This window comes from Malania oleifera, chromosome 7 (genome assembly GCF_029873635.1).
Source record: "Malania oleifera isolate guangnan ecotype guangnan chromosome 7, ASM2987363v1, whole genome shotgun sequence".
NCBI classification, from domain to species: domain Eukaryota; kingdom Viridiplantae; phylum Streptophyta; class Magnoliopsida; order Santalales; family Ximeniaceae; genus Malania; species Malania oleifera.
The window spans coordinates 39,602,833-39,614,036 of NC_080423.1; the positions used below are offsets into that span (position 1 = coordinate 39,602,833).

The following is an 11,204-nucleotide window of genomic DNA, read 5'->3' on the forward strand; positions in this document are numbered from 1 at the left end:
TCAGGCGAAGAGTACACCCTGCCCAAATCGTAGCACATTCTACGTACATAAGTACTTTAAATATCATAATACATCATTTTGTTTGTCATTATTCTGCATCTCTCAACTGTTCATGTTTTCATCGTCTACTTTTCATTTCATTTCACTTGATGTGGCTCTTTCCCATTTTACATTGTTCACATTTCACATTTCATTTCTATTTCATTCATTTCCATTTTCATTTCATTTCATTTCATTTCATACCCAGCATCTTTCAGCTGTTTTACCCAGCATTTTTCAACTGTCATACATTTACCCAGCATCTTTCAGTTATTTTACCCAACATCTTTCAGTTGTTTTACCCAGCATTTTTCAACAGTTTACCCAGTATTTTTCAGTTGTTTAAATGGTTGCATTAACACACACAAGCAGCATAGTCCATATCATGTTTTATTCACAATACATTACTTACTTAACCTGCATCTCATACATTTAACATATATTTACACAGAATCTCATGCCATACAGTTTAGCAATAAATTCATACATTACCTATAAAATAAGTCAACCAACATTTAACGTTTATATACTGAAAATACCTTTCATTTCTTACATAATTATCCTAAAAATATTTTTCCACTTTCATCAATTCATTTTCGCATATACATATCTAATAAACAACCCTAAACTCAAAAAAATATAATTTAAACAGTTGGCATTTTACCCATACCGAAACATATACACATATATATAACACAATTTATTTTTTCATTAAACTCATAAAAAAAAAACTGGTTTAATATATATTTTTTCCCTTACCTGATTTCTTGAACTACGCCAACAGGGATCCCGAAAAATACCTGCGGCGCTCACCCGAACCCTGAATCAAAAATCCTAATTCTATTAAATTAATCCTAAATAAAATATTATTTTAATACTTCCTAGGTCCTTAAATACCCAATAAATAATTATACCCTTAAATATAGCCAAATTACCAAATTTCCTAAATCTAACTCTTGCTTTGGAGTGGGGCGTAGAAAACCCCATTTGGAACTTTACTTATATCAAAACGACGACGATCACAACTAGGACCCCATAGTGGTGCCTGATCGTCAATTCAACTGCAAATTTAACAAGAAATTAAGAAATTAGGGAAAAGTTGCCTTACTCTAGGAATGGTGCTTACGCCGCTCCCACGACAAATCCGCTCTAGTAGAAATGTCGGTGGCGGAGTTAGGAATCCAACGACACCTTCCGTTTTCTTATCAGCATTCGTTAGACCAACGAAATCAAGTAAAAAGAGGAGGAGAACAGAGGAGAGTGACGGAGAGTACAACGAGGGAGAGACCGGGCAGAGTCTCTAATGAAATAAAATAACTCAAATGTCCTGAAGCCTCTAGAGGCTTCAAGATTGATATATGTATATAATATTTATATTATAATAATATTCCTTTAACATATTTATATATATATATATATATAATCTTATATTATAATATAATATAATATATTATTATATTATATTAAATCATTTAATTAATAATGAGAATAATTTAATTAATTCTAATTAATTAATTTTTTTATTTTAATTTTAATTTTTAATTTTATTTATTTATTTATAATTTTTTTATTATTTATAATTTTTTAAAATTTTTTTTTGCCGGGTTATTACATTCTTCTCTCCTTTAAGAAATTTCATCCTCGAAATTCATTATCTAATCTTTCATTTCCATAATTCAACGATTTACGATACCTCATACCATTGAGTAAATATATCTCCCAACAAAATTTTTACATCATCATCTTCAACATAAATTCATACCTACCCCCTTGACTTTATCTTAAACGACCTGCTATTTATTCAACATTTTTTTTCTGAAAATAATAAATATCATCTGTTTGAATACTGATAATAACATCTCAGGCCCAAAGAGCATTGAGGAAACTCTGTTTGTCATATATAACTAAACAGCAGTACATAAAACTGGGAACTGCTAAATACAATACAATATATACAAAACTATACTGCTCTGTAATATATTTACAATACAAAATACCCAGTGACGTCACTACAATCTGAAGACTCCCAAAAATATTGCTATCTCAAAATACCTACCCTTCCACAAGGGCAGCTCAAATCAATCTCTACTCGCGAGCCTGATCTGCTTGCCTAGCTGGATCTCCTAAAAAATGGTAAGTCACTAGGATGAGACAACGATCAGTAAGTGGAAATATGCTATTACTAGTGTATGGCGGCTGAGTTAAATAATTAAAATACTGAAATAATACTATAATCTGATAAAACTAATAAAATGTACAGAATATATCTATCTACTATGTAATCTTTAAAATATGACTGTGTATCTAAGTTTACTATCTGAAGATACTGCTAGTATAATAATATAAATTGCTGTTATGTGATATATCTGTACATAGGAACTTCTACTATACCCTGGGATCTGTAGATCATGATATATCCCCTCATGATAGGGTTGTGCGGCCCGTAGGCTGGACTTACTCTGGTTGGCCCTCCAGGTAAGCCAATCTCTATCATCTGCCAATCTGTGATGATCTATGTAGATCATGGCCCACTGCAATTACAATCACTTCGGGCTAACTCAAACCTCTGTCATCGTCTAAACGGCTACCTAAACCCAACATGCTAGGGAGACTACAAATCTCTCCTAGCACGGTTAGATGGAATCCATATGCTATCTGAGTCATGTAGTTGCACGTGTCTGAAACTAGCAAAGGTACCGTGCTCTGCTATAATTATATCTGTCTATAATTTCCACAGAGATCTGATATCGTGTAATACTGTATACATATATATATAAATATATACTCATCTTGCTACTTTTAACATGATTTGAAAAACAACCATAACACTATATTTCTGAGCTATATTATTTGTATGCTCTGTATGTAATATATGTATGTTCTATATATAATATCTGTGTGCTCTGTATATAATATCTGTGTGCTCTGTATATAATATTTGTATACTCTGTATATAATATTTGTGTGCTCTGTATATAATATATGTATGCTCTGCATAAAATATCTGTGTGCTCTGTATATAATATTTGTATGCTCTGTATATCTTTTGTAGCATCTTGATGCTATCACTGTATAATCTATCTGAGTGTTATTGTCTAGAAATCATGTTTTTCTCTGAAAATACTGTAAGTCTTATTCATTTATAATATTCTAAAATATCTGAATATTTGTATATCTGAAATACTGTGAAATCTATATATGTAGGGTACTGTAATAACTCATGCCACACATTTGAATAAACGTAGTCTCATGCTCAATTTCTGTAATTTCTGCTATAAAAATAATATTCATAATTCTCTAGAAAAAATTTGATATGCATGCTTGAAACACTCATTCATAATCTTCTGTATACATAATAAAAATTGTTAGCATAACATATTTCCCTTACCTTAACTCTGAAAAGCCCCTATAAAATTCTAGCTCTATACCCGCAGGGTTCCTAGTTCAACATCCTAAAAACAATATCCCTCAGAACAAAACATCAGTATTTTCTTACCTACAACATTTCTCATAACTACAAGGAAGGCATAATCTGAATAAAATACTTTACCCTAGATTTGGGATGAATTTCAAATCAACTTTCCCCACGATCTATTCCGGTAGACTTGTAGAGAACATAGACGGGAGAGTCGTGGTGGCCTCGGATCTTCAATCCGACAAGAAATGAGGCCAGGATTCGAAGAGAGAAGGGGAGGGGTCATGAGAGAGAGAGAGAGAGGAGGGTTTTGCACTGAAATTATGGTTAAAAATCCGAGTTTCAACTATTTATAGGACTAGATTCGTCGACGAGACACGTCACCTCGTCGACGAGTCCTGTAGAAATTTTGTCGACGAACTTGCACCCTCGTCGACGAGTTTTAGTTTGCTTAAAACCCTCTCTCAATATCTTCTCATCGACGAGGCATGGCTTCGTCGACGAGGCTCCGTGTAAGAATCCCAGGTTATTCTATCCAAAGTGCTCGTGTTAGTCGACAAAGCCTTTTGCCCCCTTCTGTTCCTGTTTCCATTTCCCCTCCCTCCTTATAATTTAAATACCAATATTTTCGGGGTTGTTACATTATCTGCCTCTTCCAGGACCATCGTATAACCACGTACTCGATCACCTCTGTCTAGTGGTATCTGCTAGTTTCCCCCGATACCATAACCTCGAAAATCAACTAACCTAACCATCGAGTTTAAATTCCAAGTTCTAATTTCTCTACTCAGAAACATCACCATCGATGGATTTACCATGAGTTTCTGAAGCTAGCTACTTCTTCAGAAAAACACAGAAGGCCATCAAGAGATTTCTGCCCCAGTGTTTACAAAACACAACTTAGAATTTCTAACGGTATCTTAATCTACCCATCACTATCCTTATCGCAACTCAATCCTATACTCTGGTATAAATCATCCCTAACCTAATAATCTAATATTTCCATATCCAGGCAATGTGAAATTAATCACATTTTCGGTTGGACATTTCTCTGATACCATAATGTAACGCCCCGAACCCTAAAACTCGGTTCCGGTGCGTTATACTTGATAAAATCCCAGATAATCCATAATCAACATATACGCAGCGGAAAACATAATATAATCTCTACATAACATAATACCAGAGTTTACTAATTCTAACTGTAATCCATAATAACTCATCCATCACCTGCATTTCCATAAATCTACATGACTCCCAAAGCATTCAGTATTCACAATACTAATTTGTTTCACAACCATTCATAATATCTAGAATACTTAAAACATAGAACATAAAATATCTACATTCCCAAAAAACATCATTAAAATGTTCATACCAATTTCTTTTGAAGAATAGCACTACACTCCTCGATGCTGGAATTATTTATGCTATTTCAGATAGCCCATGGGTAAGTCTAGTGCAAGTTGTGCCAAAGAAAGGTGGAATGACGGTGGTGAAAAATGACAACAATGAGTTTATTCCTACAAGAGCAGTCATGGGGTGGCGTGTATGTATGGATTACCACAAGTTGAATAAAGCAACAAGGAAGGATCATTTTCCACTTCCCTTCATTGATCAAATGTTGGATCGATTGGCCGGATATTTCTATTATTGCTTCTTAGATGGTTATTCGGGGTATAATCAGATTGCCATAGCCCCCGAGGATCAGGAGAAAACAACATTCACATGCCCTTATGGAACATTTGCTTTTAGGAGGATGCCTTCGGATTGTGCAATGCCCCAGCAACATTTCAGCGTTGCATGATGGCTATCTTTTCTTGATATGGTGGAAGAGATAATGGAAATTTTCATGGATGATTTTTCAGTTTTTGGTACATCTTTTGATCATTGTTTGCATAATTTAACCCTTGTTTTGCAGAGATGTGAAGATAAAAATCTAGTCTTAAACTGGGAGAAGTGTCATTTCATGGTTCAAGAAGGGATCGTGCTTGGCCATAGAGTGTCATCTAAAGGAATTGAAGTTGATCGAGCCAAAATTGCAATCATAGAAAAACTTCCACCTCCAAAGAACGTGAAAGGAATCAGGAGCTTTCTGGGACATACGGGATTTTATAGACGGTTTATAAAGGATTTTTCTAAACTCTCTAAACCTTTATGTAATCTTCTTGAAAAAAATTATGTATTTGACTTTAATGATGTTTGTTTGCAGGCCTTTAACGCAATCAAGGAGAAACTAATTTCAGCACCAGTTATGACTGCACCTGATTGGAGTCAACCTTTTGAAGTCATGTGCGATGCCAGTGACTTTGCAATTAGAGCAGTGTTAGGACAAAGGCAAGACAAACTGTTTAGGGCCATATATTATGCAAGCCGGACATTGAATGATGCTCAATTAAATTATAGAACAACTAAGAAGGAGATGCTTGCTGTGGTGTTCGCTTGTGATAAATTTTGGTCTTACCTTATTGGTACAAAGGTGATAGTGTTCACTGATCATGCAGCACTTCGCTATTTATTTGACAAGAAGGATGCCAAGCCTAGGTTGATTCGTTGGATCTTGCTTCTGCAAGAATTTGACTTGGAGATTCGCGATAAGAAAGGGAGCGAAAATTTAGTTGCTGATCATCTCTCTCGGTTAGAGCAAGAGGAAGTAAGACCAGGCTCAACGATCCAAGAAGCATTCCCTGATGAGCAGTTATTTGCATGTGAGATCAAGCTTCCTTGGTACGCTGATATTGTAAACTACTTAGCTTGCAAAGTATTGCCACCAAATCTCACGTACCATCAACGCAAGAAGTTTATACATGATGTGAAATATTATCTTTGGGATGAGCCTTTACTATTCAAAAATGCCCTGATCAAATCATCCTAAGATGTGTGCCAGAAGAAGAGATGCATGCCATTCTTCATCATTGCCATTCCTCATCATATGGAGGACACTTTGGAGCAACATGTACAGCAACTAAGGTTCTACAAAGTGGCTTCTTTTGGCCTTCTATTTTCCGTGATAGTTACACTGTGGCGAAAACTTGTGACCGGTGCCAACGTATAGGAAATATTTCAAGACGTCAGGAGCTACCATTGAAAAACATCTTAGAGGTTGAGTTGTTTGACGTTTGGGGAATAGATTTTATGGGTCCGTTCCCTCCTTCTTTTGGCTATGTTTATATCTTGTTAGCAGTTGATTATGTGTCAAAGTGGGTGGAAGCAATTGCTACAACAACAAATGATGCAAAGGTAGTGCTCAAATTTCTGCATAAGAATATATTCACAAGATTCAGCACTCCACGAGCTATTATTAGTGATGAAGGGACTCACTTTTGCAACAAGTTATTTGACAATCTTCTTTCTAAATATGGTGTGAAGCATAAGATAGCACTTGCCTACCATCCTCAAACGAATGGCCAAGCTGAAATTTCAAATCGAGAAATCAAAAACATCCTTGAGAAGACGGTCAACTCTTATAGAAAGGATTGGGCAAAGAAACTTGATGATGCTTTGTGGGCATATCGCACTGCTTTTAAAACACCTATCGGGATGTCCCCTTACCGATTAGTGTTTGGAAAAGCATGCCATCTCCTGGTGGAATTGGAGCATAAAGCCTATTGGGCTGTAAAGAAACTTAATTTTGATTTGAAGGCAGCAGGGGAAAAGCGACTTCTTTAATTGAATGAGATGGATGAGTTTAGGAATGATGCTTATGAAAATGCAAAAATCTACAAAGAACGTACGAAGAAGTGGCATGACAAGCAAATTCTCAGGCGTGAGTTGGCTCCAAGACAGCAAGTTCTACTTTTCAACTCACGATTAAAACTCTTCCCAGGTAAGTTAAGGTTAAGATGGACAGGTCCTTATACAATTGACAAAGTTTTCCCTTTTGGAGCAATAGACTTGAAGGACAAGACAAGGAACATATTCAGAGTGAATGGTCAGAGATTGAAGCACTACTATGGAGAACAAATGGAGAGGAACTGTGCATTTATTCCTCTTGGAGATCCTCATTGATGAAGGCTGAAAGGTCTGGCTGGAGACGTTAAAACAAGCGCTTATGGGAGGCAACCCAAGGAGTTTTTCCTTTGTTTATTTCTTTTGTCTTTATTACTTTATTAATTTATTTATGCACTTTTGAATAAATTAGATTTTTGATGCAGGTTTATTTGGCACGAGTACAGAGCTGAAAACTTAATTCCTCTACGGATTCACCAATAAGTTAGGGAAGTTTCTTTCTTTTCTTCAATCTTTCTCATTTTTGAATAACATTGAAAAAAAAAAATGTGTGAATATGGATGATTAGGCCATACGTGATGCTACTTATGCCCTTCATATACCTACATATAACCTAGGAGTACACACTAGGTCATTTATGTGTAGTTTCTATTTATATGGCGAAACTAGGAATCGTAACTCATTTAAAGTTGATTGGTAGTGCAATTGTGTTAACTTGACTATATAAACTCTTGTATCTACATGGTATCTCTTGAGGCTAAAAAAATACACGTTCACGTGACTTGTAGCACTTAGGGTTCCTTGTGAACACTGAGAGAGCGCCCGTGGAGACTTTGACACCTTGTGAGGTACTGTTGAGCCATTTATCGCTCTTTTGAGTTTTGACATCAACTCAGAGTTCATGAAACTCAACTTTCCCTATTTTTTTCTGGATACTCTTTGTACACTAGTCTTGGTTTTTGAATTGCTAGCCTAGAGGTGACATCTAGTGGGGAGATAAAAACTTAGGTCTTGTAGCCTACTCAAGATGTGAAGGCCGAAACAACCCTAAAAATAGACTTATTTCATGGAATCTTGTTCGAGCTTAATGCACATGGGTGGTATGAAAACAATAAAAGAAGTGTTATGATTGTCCTAATTGACCATGAAAAGAAAGAAATTGAAAAATGAGCAGAAGAAAGAAAAAGAGAAATAGAAATACCCTAGAAGAGGTGAAAGATTAATACCTGCTCCACACAACTTCAACAAAAGTCAAGGACAAGACGCATGTTATCCATATATGAAGACTCTTCACCAGCCTAATGTCTCAGATGTATTCACGCCTAGTTTGTGAATAAGTTGATCTAGGGTGGTCTCGGTTGGACATGGCGAGTAGGTGAGAAGATGCTAGGGTGAAGGACCCGACACCTCCTAAATAGGCTTGATCCTTTTCAGACTAGTCCACTCCATACATTTAGCGTTTGTTCCTTGCAGTATGTGGGATGTTTGATCATGACACTCTTCCTCACATACGATGAGTGAACCCATCCTTTTTGAGTGTTTTTTAGAGTATACCAGTAGGCCGAGTCAAAGCGACAGTTCTTTAGGTGTCCACGGATATCCTGGGTGTAACGAGTCACACACATTGCATGTGCTTCAAGATTTTGCCTATTTATACTTGAATTGATATGGCTACATCAACTCTGAATTGTGCTCGCTGGTTAATTTTACGTGAGTTTACTGTTCTTAATGGCTATATAATGATGAGATTTGCATGAATGACTTACTTCGGAGTTGCGTGAATTGGGTATGAATGAGTTTGTGTGTAATTTGGTGATATTCCTGTATGTGAAAGGGTATAGTTGTGTTGCCTGTGCATTCATTCATTGAAATTGGTATGACACCACCCTAAATTGCATTCACGTTATTTGCTAGGGACTAGCAAAACTTTAGTTTGGGGGTGTGATTACGCGCTTAAATTGAGTAATTAGGTGCTTTAATTCATGCATTGCAAATGATATTTTGTATTTAAATGCCTAATTACTCTCAATATTCTAACATTGTGTTCTATTTATAAAATTTGGGTTTTATTCAGTAATGTATGAAATTTTGGTGTTTTTTATTGCTGAGCAACTGTTGGAAGCTAAAAAACGATGGTACTTTGCAATCTGTGCGTAACTCTCTCATCTAACCTCTGATTTAGATGATTCAAGATGCGGTAGAAAGATAAGAAAACAATCTACAATTTTCATGTTTTGTGTTTTGCAAAATACTGGCAGCATCAAGGCCGAAATCAGATGTGAAGTTATCATACGCCGTTTTATGGATTATTTCAACAATTCTTCGTAATCTTGGCGTAACTTTATCATATGAGCTCTGATCGAGACGATTCAAAATTCTAGAAAAATCTGAAAAAAAGATCTACATCTTTTGTGTTTTAAGATTTGAGAGTTACAAGCTGTAAGAGGGTCAAAAGTGGACTTGAAAGAGGAGGGTAGTTCATGTACCTTTGAAAAAAAAAAAAAATCAAAAAATCAAAATATGAGATGTGACCCAGCCATGCAGCCGGGTCATCTCAGAAGGGCAGTGTGCACTGGGTACACAGAAAGGAAAGACAAAAGAATGGAAAGAAAAAAAAGAAAGGAAAGAAAAGCTAAGAAAGAAAGGACAAAAGGAAAGTAAGGATTGAAAAAGGAAAAAATGAGGGTTTCCTTGGGAGAGTGCCGTGCGCAAGAAGAGAGGAGGAGAGAGCAGCGTGCGCTGGGGGCTGGAGAGGAAGGCTGCATCATAGGAGAAAAAAAGAATTTATTTTTTTTTGGGGAGAAACAGAAGGGAGGCCAAACCACATAAAGTTTCTTGGAAAAATTATTTTTTGGGAGCTTTCTTGTGGTTTCCTTTTGGGAGTGCTGCAAAGATACATACACAGCCAGAAAAGGAGAGTTGGAAGCACGCAAAAATAATATCTTTTCAGAATCGGAAGGCGGCAAACAACGGCGGTGTTCGGGGTGTTCGTGACGCGCGACGGTGGTGCGGCGAGTGTTGATCTTTCCCGTACGCTCCAAATTGAAGAAAATATGGTGAAATCTATTATGTTAGATTTAATTTTTGGAATGAACTAAAATTTTAAATTCTAGAGAAAACCAAGTTGAATTAGCTAAATGAGTAAAGCATAGTGAGAAACTAGGTAAAATCGGTTTCCTATAAGTTTTCACCATCATCAATTTGACACGCGGTATCGAGTTTTAAATTCTCCTGAATAGTTTATTTAAAGTAGCGTTGTTTAAATTTTGCAGTCTAAAATTATTAATTTTTCTAAATAAAAGGTTAGTAAAATTTTGGTATTTGGTAAAATTAAGACATCAATCCTTGAGGACGATACTCTACACATCATTATATTATAAAACTACGATACTGTGCACTTGCAGTTTGCACTGGTCATTCGACATCTTTCAACTATTTTACCCAACATCTTTCAACTGTTTTACCCAACATTTTTCTAACTGTTTACCCAACATTTTTCAACTGTTTACATGGTTGCATTAACATACACAAGTAGCATAGTCCATATCATGTTTTATTCACAATGCATTACTAACTTAACCTGTATCTCATACATAAAACATATATTTGTACAGAATCTCATGCCACACAGTTTAGTAATAAAATTCATACATTGCCTATAAAATAAGTTAACCAACATTTAACGTTTATATACTGAAAATACCTTTCATTTCTTACATAATTATCCTAAAAATATTTTTTCACTTTCATCAATTCATTTTCGCCTATACATATCTGATAAACAACCCTAAACTCAAAAAAATATAATTTAAATAGTTAGCATTTTTCCCATACCGAAACATATACACGTCTATATAACACAATTTATTTTTCCATTAAATTTATAAAAATTCTGGTTTAATATATATTTTTCCCCTTACCTGATTTCTTGAACTATACCAACAAGGATCCCGAAAAATACCTACGACACTCACCTGGACCCTGAATCAAAAATCTTAATTCCATTAAATTAATCCTAAAT

The 11,204-nt window shown here is 35.5% G+C and overlaps 1 pseudogene; it reads left to right on the plus strand.

Annotated features, from left to right (window-relative positions):
• The first annotated feature begins 4,940 nt into the window (after positions 1–4,940).
• LOC131160814 (uncharacterized) lies at positions 4,941–7,405 on the plus strand (annotated as a pseudogene).
• Positions 7,406–11,204: the final 3,799 nt, after the last annotated feature.